At 36.6% G+C, this 20,213-nt stretch overlaps 1 long non-coding RNA gene across 1 annotated transcript in view; it reads right to left on the bottom strand.

Annotated features, from left to right (window-relative positions):
- The window catches only part of LOC143694364 (uncharacterized), a 147,590-nt gene that overhangs the window by 101,144 nt on the left and 26,233 nt on the right, over nucleotides 1–20,213 (bottom strand). The window contains exon 2 of the long non-coding RNA XR_013182808.1: nucleotides 3,790–3,873. This is a non-coding gene — a long non-coding RNA (uncharacterized LOC143694364). The remainder of the gene's footprint in view (nucleotides 1–3,789; nucleotides 3,874–20,213) is intronic.

Raw genomic sequence — 20,213 nt, forward strand, 5'->3', positions numbered from 1 at the left:
ATCTTCAGTAAAGGCAATGAACACTGTAAAATAATTCAGCAAACCTGTAGAGGTGCAGGGTGCCCCTTTATAGAATGTACAGATTACAATCCTTGGCACTAGAGTTAAAGGAGTGGTTATTTCATTCCTATATTTTATCCTGCTGGGAGATAAATAGAAAATTACAGCACGCAAGAATAATAAATCTATTGGTGAAAATAAATCTGATGTTTTAAAGCAGTTATAGTTCATTATTGGTTTGAACAAAAGTCTGAAGGTCCTACATCTAGTGGAGTTCTGCCAAATAATCCCAATTGTGAAACTTTACCCCTATGGCTTCCAGGCTATTCTCATTTATGTTTCTATAATAAACTGCAACCACCTCAAGATAGAGACTCCAGTGCACATCCTCAGGAGATGACAATCACAGACAATCATAGCTGGGTATTAATCCTTCCTCTGTGTACTTTGTTCCTCTGTTCTTATGCACCTACCAAGTGACTGAACTTTAGCAAGAGCCAACACTTCACAACATCAGCTAGTAAAATTGTCAGACTTCTTTCAAAGTTATTGCAGCTATAAAGATTTCCTGGAGTGGCACATATTTTTAAAATCCTTTGGGTGAGATCTAAACATGTCTGATGGAACAGTTCAGTACAAGACAGCACTCCCAAGCAAAGCACAGTGCTGGGAGGGTGTATGTACTTACTTGGTACAGCTTCAGCTCCCCTCCTTGTTATGCCTCGGGTTCTTCAGAGCACATGTCTTAGTAATAACAGGAGAATCTAGTGTGACAAGTATCACTTTATAAATTTAATTGTGTCACTCCCTCAACAGAAGCACAGTATCCAACTGAGTATACAGGATCTGTGTGGTAGATTCAGTACTGTAATACTAAATTCAGTGGTGATCAAGTCCTTTAGACTGAAAGAGAAATCTATGTCTACACATTTCTTCTCTTTTTCTGAAGGTCCATTTCCCATATGAACGTTACCATGTGATGTAATTATTTAGCATGTAATTATATCTTTTGGTTTTTACACATTTTTAATTGATATTTAGGTATGTTTCAGAGCAATATTGTGAATTAAAACAATTTCTTGTAATTGGTATGACTTGAACTTAAAATTTGGTATCTTTTAAGCTTGTACTGATGGGAAACAAAACTTAAAAAAATCTGAAACCACTGGAAATCATGCAAAATAAGAATGGGGAACTGTTGAATTGGTTGAGATTGAATGAAGCTTTACTCACCCCTTGGACTAAACATTTTTTTCCTGTTTTTTCATCTGTACTTATTTCTGGGACACCAGAAGATGAAAACATCAGAAACCTCTTTTCATTACAACATGAGCTGTTTTTCATTTCCTTACGAAAGCATAACCTGGAAAGAGCAGCTCACTGCCTAAAGCAATATTTTGAGTCAAAGAAATTAATTCAGAGAAAAAAAACTGTTTCTCATGATAAATGCAGCCACTAAGGACACAAATCTTTGCTACAAGCACCTGAAAATCTGTTTAAGTGCAATGGGACAGTCACTCCCTGGTGGTGAAGCAGAGGTAGCACACTCAGCAGGCATTGAGTATTCCTTTGCTGGACCCACTTGACACACTTGTATCGAGGAGGGGTTTAATCACAGTGTATATGACTCCTGGAAGTATCTCCTGGGATTACAGTGTCTGATTTTTCCACCAATGATTTTTAAAATTTGCCTTCTGATTTTGAGTTCCTTGTTTATACCCATTTCTTTTCATTATTCTTCATTTTGCAAAATAGAAGCTGAAGTGAATAACTAAAGATAAAAAATGTCTTCACCTCAATATTTTTGCGAGCCATCTGCTAAAGGTATAGGCTAGAATTTTGGGATGATGTTTTATTCCAATCAAATTTCAAGCACTGTTCCTGGTTCTGTTTTGTTTCTTTGAAAATGTGCGTCCAAGTGGAAGTCATAAACAAAGAACATTCTCATTGGTTACCACAAAATTATCACAAGTATATGTCCTGTTCTAATTGCAAGGGAAACAGTCGTGATCTCAGGTTTTTCATGTGGTAACTGTTGGCAAATGGAAATGTTTAATGTTAACCATAGTATATTTATTTCAAGTCACTTGCTTAAGTATAATGTGTTCTGTGCAGACAAGTTTTGAAGTGAAGTTCCAGGTACAAGCTGTTGTAGTATGTAATTTAAATGTATTTTCAGTAAATACTATTTTTCCTTGCAAACAGATGCAATGTTTATCCTTCCTGTGTAAAAATCCTACTTTTTGTTTGATTTTTTAATTACTTGGCTAATGCTGCAAAATCTAACACACAAGGAAGAGACATTTTCTACGTTTAAATAGCATATAGGAGTCAAATTCCTCAGAAAAATCCAGATCTTCCCTGAATTAATGCTCTTGCTTTTTAAAACATGTGATATAACATTTTGCTAAAATAATTAATTGTTCAGGGGGTTGAGGGCTCTGGGATATATTATTCTTTTGAATATGCCAATTATTCACTTGTAAAAGGGAGAGTTACACTCATCTTAATAAGTTCAGGTCTTTGAAAAGTTTGAGCAATTACTGCATGATGTAATCCGTATCTAAACTATAATCTGCATGTTATATTGGAAGGAAAAATTCAATTTACTTACTATTTTGAAAAAAAAAGCACACTAAAAACGCTAACAACAATTCATTATAGATACACATTAAAATATCTGGCAGATATAGCAAATGGAGTGTCAATTACTTGAATGCAGAGTACCTATAAAATTTTTGTTGCATATTCATCCAAGTCATTCTGTGGAAATAGAGATGCACAACATGGGGCTGATTACTGCCATTCACTAAGAAACAATTTTAAGATGGTCAAAACACTTAAAATCTCCACCAACTTTCTGGTAAGACTCCCCTTGACTTCAGTGGGATGAAAATTTCTCCCTACCTCTATATATAATCTAAAAGTAGTGTCTTGACAACTGCTCCAAAATAAAACCAGCAAGCTAAAAGCTGCAGCCCCAAACCATGGGCAGAATGAGGCATGAAGAATATTGTGTGTTTTACAAATAAACCTGGAGGAGAAGTTTATGAACACAGTTTTTCTAGATTCACTTTTAGGCAATGTATTGAGGTCAAGACCAATTTATTTTCAAAAACTAGCCACCAGATCTTTGTTCCCACTGATAAAGATATTCACACTTATCTCTGTATAAGGGCAAACTTGCTTGTAGATTCTTTTCCTGATGTGGTCTGCTGGAATATTGGTTTATATTTATTTAGAGGAAAGAGTGCTTGATGCTGAATCATGCAAAATTTTCCTTAAAAACATAATGTCCAATGGAAGTCTTTCACCTATATCCCCATGTATCTCCATTAGAGCTCTCAACTTCTTCTCACCATTTCATGCAGACCCAGGGAGTAGAGTGAAATGTTGCTGATACAGACACAACTGACCTCCATAGGTGCAAAGCAGCTGCTGTGAAAAGCTGAACTTTACTTTCCATTAGCTTCTCAGGAGGAAGTGGGGGATATGCAAAGCATTCATTGCACACTGAGGATGATCCCTAACTTCTCTTTAACGTTTCATTTTCATAACAGTCTTTCAGCAGAGATGAAAACAAGCTGAGAGACAGAGTCTAATAATCACATAAAGTTACATGGAATTTCCTCTTGGACAACCAGAAGGTTATATTATCCAGGGACCTAGCTGTATTTATGGAATATAGGCAACCTATATCTCCTTTCCTTCAGGCTTTAAAAACAAACAGTCTTACATAAAAATACACAACTGCCACACTGTGCCTCGCACCACTTTAAGACACCTTACCTTGCAGTGTCTGCAGCCAAAGACGTTAGTGATGAGGAAGGGAGCCTTCTGTTTCCCCTAATGCACCCTCTCAGGCACTGTCATCTACAGAGCACAGAAGAATTCTGTAAGTATGAAGTGTTGAGTGCTGGATTGTGAGACTTTTGGCAATATACAGTGGTTGACTCTATATTATTTCACAGATTTATTTCATAGAAAATTACAAACTACATAAAGCTTTTCATTAATAACTCATACTCTTTTTAAAGATAAGTGGAAAGTATCTGAATTAATTCTGGTACAAGTCAGAAATTACCAGTCAAGACATATGAAATATACAATTTCTGTGGAAAAAAAAAATATGAGGATTCTATAAGTCTTCCTTTTCTGGAGGTGAAATATCTCTAAGGGACTGTTTACTCCATTTTTTTCAGGAGTCAGGAGGTTAAGAGATCATACCAGGACAATTTTGCTACCATCTGTGAGTGGGAAACTAAAATAGGCCTAACTTTATGAATATGCAATCCAAACAGTCTGAGTTTTAAATGTCAGAAATAAATAATGGACAACTAGAAACCAAGCTAAAGTTGATTATTATTACAAAATCATATTTGATTACTCACTTCATGAGAATTACAAACTGTTCTTTGGCAATATAAAAATGGCTACTACTAAAGTGCATCTATGAGTTATTTAAATCATGACAGTAAACAGTTTGGAAAAACCCCCACTATGACCCCAGGTTTCAAAGAGTGCAATATAAGGGTGGTTTTAAAGTTACATATTCATCATTTCATCTGAGTCCTCTTCTGGAGGAAGTTCCTACTATTAAACATAATAAATGCTTCCAATAATAAAAAGAAAAATATCTGTGTCCATTAGGAAATAGGTGATAATTACCTTGCAGTTTAATGGGCTGCTAAACAGTTGAAATATACAATGCTAATATTTTGTCCCCAAAATAGATGCCTACCTACAATGGTTAAAGTCTATTTACAGTTCTTAGAATAATTCCAATGCATTCAATGGTGCAGCATTTCACAATGCCTTGGATGCAACGTCTAAAGCTACCAGTAAAACTGCAGCAATGAACTTGGGCTTTTTTCTTTCTTGATGTTTACAGAAAACAATGTCCTCATAGTTCAGGGACACAAATGAAAACCAAAGACTAAATTCAGGCTGCAGTTTTAGCACCACCCTGACCACTATGTGGTTTTTTCAAAACCTTTAACTCACAGGAGGCCACATTATCCTGGGTAAGATTTAGTGTCCGAGAGGTAAGCAAGAATTTCTGACATTCATTGAAAACTATGCTGACTTTTCCAAAACCAAACACCACCACTTGGTATTCTTAAGCCAAAATAGTAAACCTGAAATATCATGACAGACCTGGGAATGATGAATAATGTGCCTTCAATTCCTATGGCAATGGGGAAGCCGCATCTACATTACCTACTCCTTCCAGTAACAGGGTGGGAAGGTGCAGCAGCTGCACTGTTTTATTGGTTTTCCTAGGAGCATTCTCTCACTACAATTACACTGCATTTTCTCCTGCTGGCCACCTCCAACTGACTTTCTATCAAGCCATGAATCATGGAGTTTTAATCCAGGTTTGAAACAGAACTTGCAAGGAATTTGAATCGGTATAGCTTTACTGTTTCCCCCTTTCTATACAGGTATATGCCTTTTTCTGTATGCAAAACTTACTTCTTTTTTCTAAGTATTTTAACTGAGGGAGCCCACAGGAAGATACATTCCATGTCCTGAACTGTTTACAGTAAACCTGTATGTAAGTTGCAATGAGTCCACATGCAACGAATCATAAAGGAAAGAAGTGAGGTGGAGCATAAGAATATACTCAAAGTATAAAACATCTCTTCACTGCTCACAATGGTCCTTGGCTTCTCTTAAGATCCTAATAATCTCTTAAGATCCTAATAATTCTCTTAAGATCCTAATAATCACATAGCATTTCCATAGCATTCTGCCCACTTTGGCCGCTCTCTGTTCCCCACCCTCTTTTTTCTATGATTTTGTGCAAAACAAAGTTATTAGTTTGATTCATATTTTGACCGTAGATTAACTAAATGTTATTGCTTGACAGAAAGAGTAAATAAAAAGGAAACAAATTGTTTTTGTTTTATCCTCCATTATTGTTTTATCCTTCTTCACAAAGACATTCCAAAACACTGTTTAGGGGCAGTATCTTAAAGACAATAAGAGATTAAATTGGTGGAGTCACAGTGCCACTATAACATTCTTTGCACTTGCATACAGTGTCAAATGTAACAGGGACAGTGTCTGATATCTTGAAAAACAGCCACTGTGATAAGGAAGACAAGTAAATTCAGCAATATACACTACTTTGCCATTTCTTGATATTTCTACACTTGCAGTCTTTAAATCCTGGAGCTGAATATTCACCTGTAAAAGAGGGTTTTTTTGTTCTCTGTCTGTAAAAACAAATAAAATGCACTGAAAACATACAGCTAATCTATTCAGTATGTTTTGAAAGTATTCTTGTTTTAGTTCCTGAGTCACGGTTAGAGAGGTGTCCTTTCAGCCTAAACTTTCCCCTCCAACCAGATGTGCAAACATGCCTCTTAGAAAAGAAAATTGCTGGAATGGAAAGGCAGAAGTTTAAAACCCATCAGTTTTCAGTATCTCATCACTTCCCCTGCAATGTCATACATTTGGGGATGTATTTGTGTACACAGTCTGTGTATTTAGTAAACCTCCATCCTCCCACTTTACTGAAATTCCCTTTTAACCAATGTCTCCAGAACAAATCACTTCCTAAGTTGTTTATAATTTGTCCAAACTTCTTTGCAGTTCCTGCAATAACTTAAGAATTTATGGTGATTTTTGAGCACATGCACAATACTTTCATATTAATACACAGTTAGACTTTTTTTTCCCCAACTTTTTTCAGGGCAAGAGGCAACTTAGGATCTTACTTTTTGAGCTGCATGAACAATGTTGAGCAATATATTCTTTTTTTCTATTATGTTTTTAATATAAATATCTCAGAATTATTTAGTGCTTTTTTTATCCACAAAACCAAAGTGAAATGGAAGACTAAAATAGTCACTGCCCACAGTCAATGTTTCTGATTTATAATAAACTTAATAATTTTGCTTCATCTGAGCCTTAAGTGCATTTTACCCTGCAAAATAATCCATTACCTGTAACATGAATATATGGAATGAGGATAATAAGAAAACATGCTGCATCTCCATTTTGTAACAACTCAAGCCTGTTTGTAATATGGGAATGGACTCCGAACTCATTTAGGTGCTTCAATTCTCTTTTTTTTCCAGTATTGCCTTGAAGTTGTTATAATAAATATAGAAATTAAATAAATGCTGTATAAAGGAAGACTTTGGTATTAAAACAAACAGAATAAGGATTAGAAGTCTTATTCCAAGCTCTGAAATCAGTGGGAATTTGGCCACCGGAATGGAAGCTCCTATCCTCTAGGAAGGATAGTTTCAGTGATGACAGAATAAGGCTATTTTATAGATTTCAAGTAACTAATTTTCAAAGTCAATATATTTTAAATATAATCTAAATGTCTTCTGTGCATTATAAAAGTCCCTTTTATCAGGGCTCCTTGAAGCTAAACCAATATCATTGAAGCAGAGGCAAACTCTGGAGGAGATTTAGCAAGGGAATTGTGCAGAAACTAAAAGGTAGTTCACTGAAACCTTTAATTCTTTTCCTGTCCTTCTATCTGAGCAACATCAACAATGGACGAGTTCAAAATAGATCTTTTCTGTCTGCAGATCCCACCTCCCCAAGTACTGATGTCAAACAGCACCTTCAAACTGCACAAGGCCTTCAGATTTGGCCTGCCTTTGACCACTAGTCTCTGATCTCCCCTGAAACAAGAAACAAGGATGCAAATCAGTTCCAGCAAGATATTATCCTTTCTGCATTATTGTCATCTGAAGTGAGAGGAGAGCTTTACTTAGCTCATGTATCATTAAAAACGTTTATTATCTCCATGCTATGTTAACTTTCAACTGTGCTATTGAAGGTAGAGGCTCTACATTCCCCTAAGAAACATCAAGCAATAACCCAAAAATCTCAAAATTCATAGGGCAACCTTAAAAATCTAGAAAATCTACTTCATAAATCACAAACCCAGGACATGGAGATGCAGTAAAATCCAAGTGTTGCAAATTTATTGCCAGGCTGATAAAGGACTGTTCACAGATGCCATTTCTGTGCTGTACCTTCCCCTGATTTCAGTGAGACTATCTCATGAGAGCAAGCAGATTTTACAGGATTCTCTAATTAGTGATTTATGCAATTACTATAATTTATAACTTTATATAATCATTATAAGTTCTAACATTTTTAATCTTCCAAAAGCATCACTTTTATCAGCTGTAGCAGAATTACTGAAGCAAAGCAGATGTGCATATATAAAGCTTTATAAAACAAGGTTTATATGAAAAAGCAGTTACCTCAGCAGTTTAAACCATCTGTGCAGCACATCAGCCTCAGTTGTATTTTTGACAAAAGTCCAAACTATATGTTACCATTAATGTATGATACATAAAATCACCCAAGAGTAAGCAGAGATGTACCAATAATGCAAATGGCAGGATCATTTATTAGCTGGAAACAGGTACATCCTTTCAGCAAGATTGCATTTCCAGGCATGTAAATTGGGCACCATGTTTAGCTGGTGTTTTGAAGTATCTATTCCTATGGCCTCTTCTGGTGAGGAGCTTCAGGACAGTATACAGGGAAAGCCCCTCACTATTTGAAAGAAACCTCTGAACAAAATAATAATTTTTAATTTATATTTTAAATTATTTTGCATCATTCATTTGTACTTTTGCTACGTTCCGTATGTAACTTATTAGAATTTGTAAGATAAAGTTATGCATATTTAAAAAAAACCAAAACTGTCATGACTGGTAAAATGTCCAAAGTAAATATTTTTCCTATATTAGCTACTTTAACAAGGTCTTCTCCCTACAGATCAAGATTAATTTTTATCAATAGAGACTCATGGTGACAGCAACGATTTGGTTACTTGTCTCAAAACAAGGGTACAGGATTTCTTTACAGAAATTATCATCTAATTAAACTAATGAATGCATTTCTCTATTTCATCATGGAACACACCTTGTAAAGTTTCTCTGGTGATCAGGCTATCTTTTTTGAAAATGGTTAACATTTTTGCATGCAGAAGAGAAATTAGTGTAAATTGCTAGGAGGATTCTAGAAAGAAGCATAATTTCTGTTTTGCTGATCTAAATTTTAATACTCATGCAAATCACCTGTATAGGAATGGCATGACTAGAAGGAAAAATATCACCAACAATCTCAGGGCAAACTTCATTGTCTCTGACTATCTTAATTAAAGATGCAGAACTGAGAGATGCCAGCCTCAAATACTTGAAGCACATAGCCTCACCTTGAATATTGTCTGGAGTTTTGGTCACAACAATATAAGAAAGATATTAAACTATTATGGAGAATCCAAATAAGGGACACAATGATGGTGAAGGTCCTTGAGGAGAAGTTGTGTGAGGAGTGGCTGGGGTCACTTGGCCTGTTCAGCCTGGAGGAGATTGAGGGGAGGCCTCATCACAGTCTACAGCTTCCTCATGAGAAGAGGAGGGGCAGACACTGATCCCTTCACTGTGGCAACCATAGACAGGACCCAAGGGAATGGCCTGAAGTTTTGATGGTGGGGTTTAGGATGGATAGTAGGAAAAGGTTCTTCACTCAGAGGGTTGTTGGGCACTGGAATGGGCTCCACAGGGAAGTGGCCACAGCACCAGCCTGAGAGAGTTCAAGATGTGTTTGGACAATGTTCAGGCCCATGGTGTGACTTGGGCTATCCTGTGAGTTGGACTCAATGGTCCTTATGGGTGTCTTCCATCTGAGCATACTCTGTGATTTATCTTCAGTGATTGGAAGGCAATACTTTTTCCAAAACAGAATCATGAGACTCAATACTCATATAATTTCATAAACAAAACACTAACTCAAACATTTCCTGCAGTATATATTTAGATCATTTTTACTACTACAGACCACTCAAAATACTCAAGAGGTCGGGCACAAGCAGCATTAACTGATTCAGGGCAATTTGATCTGCCTGTGACCACAGCACCACTGACACGCTCCTCACAGCCCCAGCCAAAGGCAGCAGGCAATCCACCTGCACAGTCCTCAACATAATGAACAGAAGGAACCCACAGCTCAAGAATTAATGAAACTAAATACAATATCTGTACAAAATGTCCTTACACAAAGAACAGGCAAATATGGGTCCCTGTTGAAATCAGTGACTCATCTGGATTTCTAATTTGCTGTGAAATATTCTTGAATAATATCACATACTCAGAAAATAAATGATAGATGAGAGCACATGTACTTCTCTGTAAATATGAATCAGGAAATCAGGACATAGTTGAGGATTTTTTTGGCTAGCAAATCCAAGTTGAAAGAGAAGGAAAGACAGTGGTCATGGTTCTTTCCTAGGTTAAATAATAAGTAAATAAATAAATAATTGGCTAGTATTAGGAAAAAGCAATTCTCTGGTTATTGTCATACAGGGGTTGTGTTATTCTCACACATTCCCAAGAATATCAGACTCCATTCATGTTCTGCATTTTTCATGGAGAGGGATGGATAACTTCATAAAATCTCAGCCTTATTTCTTGAGTTCAATTTTCATTGCACTGCACTGCAAAAAGGTCACCACAAATGAAATAAAGGACTCAAGTCACTCACCAGTCAAATTTGTCTTACTAGTTGGCAGAATCCATATCCCCAAGCTGAATCTCTGCATGGAGCTGTGGAAGAAACGAGTGCCCCCAGGTGGCATGGGGAAGCCATTGTGCTGGGAAGGGTCACTGCGAGATGACCAGTCCCTCTGCAAAAGGACTGAAGTCCCTGACCCATGTACCCTGAATGTATTCCAGCCCTGACAGAACCAACAGGGCTCCGCAGCAGATGTAGCCACTGGAAGTGCTGTACTGGTGCAAACTTAACTGTTGGGGAAATTCATGCTCCTATGATTCTAAGCAGCAGCTGCTTGATAGTTTTGTAACTAAAAGAGGTACCTTAATGCTAAATTTACACTCATACATGTCCTTGTGAGTCCAGCTCCTGATGGTTAAACTTTCAGCCTTTTGGCCTTCAAATAATTTAGTATATCAGTGGAACTAGCGGAATTCTGCAGCTAGTGAATTATATATTAAATGTAAATTCAATTAAACTAAAGCTCCTTTATACCTAACAAGAAGTAGCTGAGTTCTTGAATAACTGACTGAAGCGGACACTTAAACTAATAGTTCTCCCAGTCAATAGGACCATGTGTATATTTCGTTTCACACAATCTACTTTGGTTTCCAAAAAAAGACAAACAACATGCTAAGAAGTCTCTCAATTAGGTTAGTGATAGAGAAAGCAGCCCCAGTGCATTGCTGTAAGCAGCAATGTGTGAATTTTCTATTCAACACAGCAACAGTGGGCTATTTATTCGACTTATGTGCATAATTAGTAGTAAAATTACAGGGTTTTTTTTTTTCTTTTAGCATACAGTAGTTTTTCTTTATGGGTCTGGATTCTGAACAAAAATATTTCCTTTAGACTTTGAGTAATGCTTTCTTCAGGTGAGCTCTGGCAAATGCTGTTAAAAAATATAAATCTGGAAACCCAGGAAGCATAGAAAGTGGAAGGAAATTACTTCAGCTTGGCATGAGGTACAATATTACTTTCTTTAAATAAAATGTATCCTCTGTCCTTAGGAACCCTTACAGGTTAATTTGACATTTCATTATACTCTGTCACTTGGCCTTGGCTTGCCAGAAACACATCAGGCAGCTGATATTACAGTATCTGGAGTTACAAAGGCCTTATGTTTACATACACTGTTTGTGACTTCTTTCTGAATGTGTGGTTGATTGGCACCTTTCTGATTTATTAATAAATGATTTTTTTAAAATTTATTAAATAAAAATAGAATATAGTGGCATGTGCACTATTAACAAGACTGTAGGTAAATTTAGAGGATATCATACACTTGTCATCAAAACTGCAATTTTACTGGCTGTATCACCATGTTGGCTAACTTTTTTTGCAGTCAATGATTCTTATCTAAGCAAGCAGAAAAACCACAATATTAGAAAAAAAGCTGCATGCAAACTGAAGCCCTTGAAAGAGATATATGGTTGATACATGTGACATTCTTAAAAGTGCATTTTAATATATGATAGGAGCCATATAGGTAAAAAGTCTAAAAGATATTAGCAGTGTTAATGCCATTACTACAACTCTACTTAGAACATACAACTACATGTTGTAGGTATTTCAGAGGGGATTCTGAATGGGTATAGATCCTTGTAAAATACTGTTAAATCTCTTTCCTAAATTATCTGAACAAAAGACAAAATGATGTCCAGGAAAGTTCAAGAAATAAAGATAATAAGACTAAATAATTGCTAAGTCCAAAGATAAAAGACAGCTTACATGGAGTAATCTTCATGGTTTTCTCAACTTACTTTAAGAGACCTGTATGTTTTAAAACATAGTTACATGGAAGCACACAGCAATAGTAAAGAAGGAATAGCCTCCCAGAACAGGGACTGTGACCTGGAGCATGCACTGAAATGGTCATTTTAGATAGCGTGACCATGGGGAAAGACAGTCAAGTCTTCTCACGTGTACCTTAGACATCCAAGCAGGGCCTGACAAAATGCAAGATATTCCAGGGATAAGTTGTTAGCAGCTCTCAAGTCAAAGCTGTCCTATTTTTGCATAAATAATTAAATATGCAGCAATAGAAGAATTACTCTAAAGTTTATTAACTAGCACCCGTCTTGACTTTTTCAAGTGGATAACTGAGATGGATTTTCATGCTCTGGTACCTCAGAGCTCATGCACTGTGAAAGGCTATGGACAATTCATCTGACAATAAGTAATCTTAAAAGAATCTATTTTACAGACCTCTCCTTCACTGGCAATACATTAACACATCAAGTTGATATTAAGCAAAATGGATCTACTACTCTTTAAGAAGATTCAGATGTTAACTTTAAATTGGGATGGCAACAAATTAATTATTCCCATTTTTCTAATTAAAGTCCCACTCCCTAGTAATATTTCTCATGCTTAAGTTTCCTAAGAAGAAAAAGTAACCTTTCTCAGAACTCCTCACTTGTCTATGCCAGTAACTAATCAGTCAAAAACACTCAGGTGTAAAGTTGATCTGACAAACTCTATTGAGAATATATATGGTGTAATTTTACTGAATCCTCAGTGGAGGACAGAGTGTTGGCTAAACCCAAAGGTTTATCAAAACATGGTGATAAATCCCAGATGCAATCTCAGCTTTTCACTCTTTCTATTTTGTTAAGATTTCGAAAACCACTCATGGGATTTTTGTTGGCTGTTTTCTTTTTATTCTCCATTCCACAAATTCAAAGTAAATTGGTCTGGCTTCTGGTACCTGGCACACTGGCACACTTTCTCTTAACACCTGTAAGCCTGTCTGAAAAACAGAACAACATCTTTGATATGGGGTGTTTATATGGGCAACATTTAGCCACTGCAGTGAATACAGCCCCACCTTCAAAGAAACTCCTGAGCACTGTTCACTCGATGAAAGCATTAACTGTTTTTCTTGATTTACATGGAAGCAGACAGTTCATCAACTGAGCTGAAGCTGGAGAAGTAAATGTAATGCACATGCAGATGTTTTCCTAGCTACTTGAGGTCGATGTTGCTGCAGCTTTCCCAAGTGTAAGAGTACAAAGACAGCAGTGATAAGGCTTTGCAGAATCTCTCAGCATCTAAAGGTGAACAAGCTGTTGAAAATATTTGTATGAGGGCTACTTAGGTCAAAGAAGTTAAACTTATGTAACCAAATCTACGTAATTAATATATAGGATGGTACTATGCACTGCACACAGGACTGCACTATACATGTACTTCACAGAAGCAATAATTAAATATGGCCTAGGGGTAAATGGAGGGCCTGGCACTCACATAATATTCCTTAAGAAATCTACACTTTAAAAAAAATTTTTTAGGTTCCTAAGCTTCAAGTGAAATTATACCTATTTATAAAACTAAGGCACCTCCTCTAGGAGCAGTCTTTCAAACCTTAAACTTGGATAAGGTCAATTTCTCTGGTCAGTGAAAAAAGAGTCCTTCCTGCTCACTTCTTTTTCAGACATTGTTCTTTCCTTGAGTAAAAAGGTTTAAAATAATAGTCTCATGAATATACAAAGATGTGTTCACACTATGAAAAACTATTTCGACCACAAAATTAAAATAGATAAACTTTAATGAGCAATATGGATAATGTTTCATACTCATCAGTTTTTCAATGTCAAAGGTATTTTCTGCTGTCTTTCACTCAGAATCCTAATTAAAATTACACCCCAACATATTTTCTCAGCTAGAAAGCTAAATAGTAGCTCCCTATTACAGTTGCTTTTCTTGGCTTGTTATCAAATCCTCACCACAGTCATAACAGCTACAGATTAATCAACCTGCTTTTCCTCAGTTCATTAATTTAGCTGCTTTGCTCATATAATCTGTCTGTGTGGAATCTGAGGGCCTTTTATTCCTATTGCAAAAGATCCTGTAATTTGATCCTTAGTTCAGCATACGTTAAGAGTAGGAGTCTTCACAGACTCTCTATAAGAGAATGCCTCAATTACCACGTAACTTCTGCTTCTTACACTCTTACACTCTTTGTGCCACTATGTTTTTCTTTCCTAATGAAAAATATGTCTCATATATTTGGACATTGAAAATACCCACCTTCTTAATTCTTCTCCTTGGCATCTATCTAAACACCTTCCTATCTTTCTGTCTCTTATGTTTATCTTAGATTTTTAAATCGATTTTTCCCACCAATGTAATTTATTTATTGATTTAGAAGAAAATAAAGTGAACAAGAAATAAAGTGAAAAAGGCAATGTGAATGGTATTTGTGTATGCTTATGTATATTTAATATTAATCATGCACTAAAATCAATGATTTTCCTTCTATTTTGAGCCTCATATGCTTGTTTTCTTATTAAATTGGACAGTGAAAGAGAATTTGGCTTGCAAAATTCATCACTTTGCAGAACAATTTCTGTCTATAATATCCAGCATTAATGAAACAAAAATCAGAATGTGTAGATGGTTAAAGAAGGAGATAGCAATCTTGAGAAAACAAAGAACAGAGCATGTCTGTGATTTTGGTAGGCAATGTATACCCAAAGGCCTTGTTTTCCCACTGTAGAGACAAGCAATTTTTCAAAAGTCAATGCTGATTATTCATTTCCAGTGTCAGGAGAATATGGTGCCCAGGTAAAAAACAATTTAGACTCCAAATTTCAATTCCCAAATTGGCTATTCAGCCGTAGCCTTGTAAGCACATTTCAAATTTTACATTCGCTACATTTAGTCAGTGGTCTACTGGTCATAATAGGCTACTGTGCAGCCCTGTGTGAGAAACCACATGCTCAAATGCTGACAAATGCTCATCCAGTCCTGGATGCTCAACATAAGAATTTTACATTATCAAATTCCAAGCAAGAAAATTTCATTTTCCAGTGTCCATACATTGTAACTGTGCTATGTTTTTAGCACACTGGAGACTCTTTCATTTCTGGATGACAGATTATTCAGGGTCTAACTTATGAAGATATATTCCTTGATATGTTTCTGATAGATAGCTGAAATGCCCAGACAAACCAAAACTGAAATTCTTTGTCCATGCCCAGAAGCTTTTTTTTTTTTTTTAACTGGGGGATTTAGGAAATTACAAGGGTAGCTTTAGAACTATAAAAACAGTGACTAAGTGAAGATCTGGAATATACTTTCTTGAATTTAATTCTTAGTATCTTCTTAAACTCCAATCCCAGTGCCTAAGCATTTGTATTTACTAAAATATACAGTGATTAAATACAACATTAAGAATGCAAGAGTAAAGTACTGCGATGGAAAAAAAAAATCAAAAGTAGGAAGACTTAACCATTCTTAAAGCAGAATTTGGTCAAAATTAGCTGTCAATTAGATACCCAGTTAGGTCACTGGAATCTAAATATTTTTGAAACTGGAGGGCCTATGCCTAATCTTCTGTGTTTTGGTCTGGCATTTCAATGATTTACAGTGATACTCAATATATTATTGCAAATTAGTAGGACAATCAAATGGAGACACACAGCCCATTTCCTTCTTTTCCTAGCCTATAGTTTTCTACGTGTCACTTGTTTTTGCCCAGAAGAAACCAAAGTATGCCTGGAATTGAAATTCAGAAAAAAATTGTAGATTTGTGGTAGCAATGGCATTGACTACCGGCCATGAAGCTTTTTAATAAAGCTTTTTTTCACCATCTCCATATCAAGTTCAGCAATGAATGCAATTTGATCCCAAAAGAGACTTTTTCAGTAACCATGTAGCCTTTAAAGGACCACATATAATATATTAACTCTATTTTGATGAAAAACAAATCTGCTAGATACTTAACAGACTTCACCCTGAAGTAAAAGCTGGTATATGATGTTGTTCTTGGCAAAATAGCCTCAGCCTCCTTAGAAGCTGTGATTTTCTATTACCACCCCTTTTCAATAATAATGAACATAGGGTAATCAAAAAATGTTACATGCAGGAGAACACAGTATATGCAGGGGTTTTGTTATTCTTCTCATGCATGAGGACCCTGTTGCTACAAATCAAATCAACACCACTTAAATTTATGGAACTATCCCAATTTATAGCAATTCAGGTCTTGCAATTGCATTCTGCTTCCTAGAACTAGAGGCAATTGTGACTGGTTATGGCACGTGCTGTATCTTATCTTTTTGAAGAAGACATTTGCTCAGGTTTGCTCCTGTGATGACCTATGCTTTTACCAAAGGATGAGCCATCATTAACAATATTGAAACTAAGTAACATAAACTGAGCACTTTTACATTTCAAAGATGGAGTAACAGTCAGGACTGAAAAGTAAAAGGAAAAAATCCAAGCCATATAAGCAGAAGGGAGATCTAGATTTACAGCACCAACATTTCAAAGTTTAGAGGCATTCAGGGGTTTTTTTCACAGAGAGAGGTTATTTGAAAAATGTGGCCATGCATCCAGTTATATCATTATCTCCATCCACTTCCTTTCCCATAGAGCTTGCAATAGTCAGTTCCAGGCTCAGGGACACCTTTGGCAGTAGAACCCATCATCTGGGAAAGTGTATTCTTACAGAATACATTGAATATACTTCATTAGGAAAGATTCAGATAGAAATTAATAATGACAGAAAAAATAATATTTTTTGGTTTTCTTGCTTTGGGCATGGGAGAGAGCAATGTGTGCAGTATTTTCCACTGATCCTTTTTACAATTCCTTTGCTTCTCTCTGGATGTTTCTTAATCAAAGACCAGATTGTTATTGCATGGAATAAGCAGCTGGAGAAAGGTAACTTGCCACCCCCATTTCTCAATTAAGAATGTCTGTATGTAGGATCCCATGCCATTATGGCACTGTAATTATTTGGTGAGCTGCTGAGTGCAAGAAGAGGCTCACTACAAATATCTCCATGACAATCATTATGGTACAGGACTCTGACATTTCAAGTTGAGTTACAACTATGCACACCAACTATGCACAATAGACACTGTGACCAAATATGCATGCAGACACAGGCTAAGCCAGAATGTTCATTGGACTTTGGGATATTGCAAATCTTTATTTCTTCTATAGCTGAATACCCAGCTATAAGTTTTGATCACTCAATATTATGCACTTTTTGGTGTAATTAGGTCTTGTTCTTCCACAAAGCAACTTGTGTCTCCTATGCAGCAAGTGGACTACAAGCAGACATAAACAGTATGAAGGCTTTCACATACTGTGGTCTCATCTTTTTTCCTCTTCCCCATAATTCCTAGTTTCTTTTCCCTCAGATACTGATGAATACAATAAAGCAAGTTTTACTGGACAGTGACCATTTCACCTTTGAACTTAATTTTCCTTTCTTCAAGTGAACCAAATGGAGAATTCCACCGTAAGGGGAATCAGGTCAAAGAAGATAATTTCTCACCACAAATATTGTTTAATCAAAGCATAAATACTGAACTAGAGCATAAGAAATAACAAAATTTGCCTTTTAGCCCCACATTCTTAAATAGTCCAGCATCTAGACAAGGGGGAAAAGGCACAAATTTAAATTTGAACACAGCAAGTTCCATCTCAATAAGAGGAAAACTTCTCTTCAAGGCTGACAGCATTGGAATAGGCTGCCTGGATTGTGGAGACTCCTTCTCTGGAGATATGCAACACCCACCTATGTGATCCTGTGCAAGCTGCTCTGGGTGAACCTGCCTTAGCAGGAGGGTTGGACTGGATGTTCTCCAGAGGTACCTTCCATCCTCAAACATCCTGTGACTGTGTCATTCTGCGATTCTGAATTGTACACCCCTCCTTTTCCTTCACTCCATGCATCTCTTATTCTTGGAGCTTGTCACACCCAGCTTCCATTTTGAGCTTTTCTTTTCCTATTCTCATGTTGTCCCTGCTGGCTTCCATCCAAAACGTTCCTTTTTTCCCTTTATTTTTTAGGTGACTCAAGCTCCCTCTCTGCTCATGCAACCAAAACCTTTTGCACATTTTTGTTGATTTACAGGGGCCACCTCAGGTCACTACCTCTTATGCCTATATAAACATTTCTCTTTCTTGCACCCCCATTTTGAGTGTAGGTCTCTACACATTCCCTGAAGGCCACCAGCATGTGTGGAGAGGTCCAAACTGACAGAAGAGATCCTAGAAAAGCACTCACTCTCAGGTTCAAGTCTCTAGCAAATACCTCACTGTATTTCTGAAGTTTCGTTTTTACATGGAATTTATAATAACAGGAAAGAGAAATATACAGGCTTTCAGTGCTTGGAATGGCAATATGTCATGTGGCTAGGAAAAGTATGTTCTGGGAGTATCATATAGCTGTTACTCAGCCTAGAGACAGAGGAGCTTTGTGTGGTGTGCTGAGGCTTCGTGAGCAAGTCAGACCAAAATACAAACACATGGCTGAGGCTGTTCTGGCTCAGACTGACACAGACAAGTTTCACACCCAAAAATAAGTAGCTATTTTTTTATTATGACAACAAAAATTTGTAAAGGTAAAAAATTAAGTCCTAGTATTTGACCCATCTGACTCCATTTTCACAACAGGGCAATCTCTCTCTCCCTGCAATCCTCATTCAGGCAAGGACCAGAACAGTTTCATTTCAAAGCACACTAAAGAGGAGACCCATGGATCATGCTCCATTAAACAGAGGACAGTTGCTCTTTCTGGAGACCTCACAAGGGAAAAGCTTGCTTCTTTATCTTGAAAATCATCCATTTTTAATTACTCAAGAAAATTCCATCTTTTATTAGCTTTCTAGTCATAATTAGATTAAAAAGTTGCAACCACTCAGATTTCCAGCAGTAGCATAGGAATTTAAATATTTTGAAAAAGTAAAAAAATGTTTGTATTTCAGAGTTTTTTGATACACCAGATTCCAGTGTTCTAAAAGATAAAAAAAGGGAAGTGGAATTCTTCTCTTTGAATCTGTAAGTTTTGGAGGGTCCATTTAGAATAGGATACTCTCGGTTTTGTTCATGCATAAAAAAAATAAGCACAATCTATGAGCACGGGGGAGAAGTGATTGTTGAATACCTGCATGCTTAATACAGGGCATTCAATATTGTCATTGAAAGGGAACAGATGGAAAGATCTCAATCATAAAGATTAACATAGGACTTCCTGTAAGTTGCCTTAGTAGGAGTTAGGCATTTTCAAAGCCAACTTGGGAATAGTGCGCTTATTTGGTGAAATTTATGGTCAGGAAAACAGCACTCTAGAGGATGGAAATAGGCCAGTTTCTTCTTTCCATGCAGTACAGAAGAACCCCACAAGTCATCAGTGGCATAGGTCCCTTTGATGTATGTTTAGGCATAAACAGTTGCACTTGGATATACAAGCAGCATATAAAACACATTTCTGGCAGCAGCAAACACAGTGTCTTACAGAAATTACATGTACATCAAAGAGTTTGAGAAAGAGGTCTTAGTGATGATGAGAATGGATCCCACATGATAACCAGTAACAATCACTTCATGATGCGCACGATGAAGCTAAAGCAAAAAAAAAGTGTGCCACACACAGTGAAATTGGATATTCCACAAAACAGTCACCCCAAATCCAAGTCAATTTATACTAGAAGCTTCATTTTGTTACTGGCATACTACTGACTACATTACACTGCAGGACTCTACAGTGATTTCTCCAGTGTGTTGTAATGTAGGTTAACTACTTATAAATAGCAAAGCAACTGCAGAAGTAAAGCTCAGTGGGTTCAAAATTTCTTAGGGAAATTTCACTGTCCTGGAAACAGTGCTCAAGAATTTTTTTAATTCAGGCTCTACTCAAGCACAAACATTTA

This window comes from Agelaius phoeniceus, chromosome 6, assembly GCF_051311805.1.
Source record: "Agelaius phoeniceus isolate bAgePho1 chromosome 6, bAgePho1.hap1, whole genome shotgun sequence".
Classification (NCBI taxonomy): Eukaryota; Metazoa; Chordata; class Aves; order Passeriformes; family Icteridae; genus Agelaius; species Agelaius phoeniceus.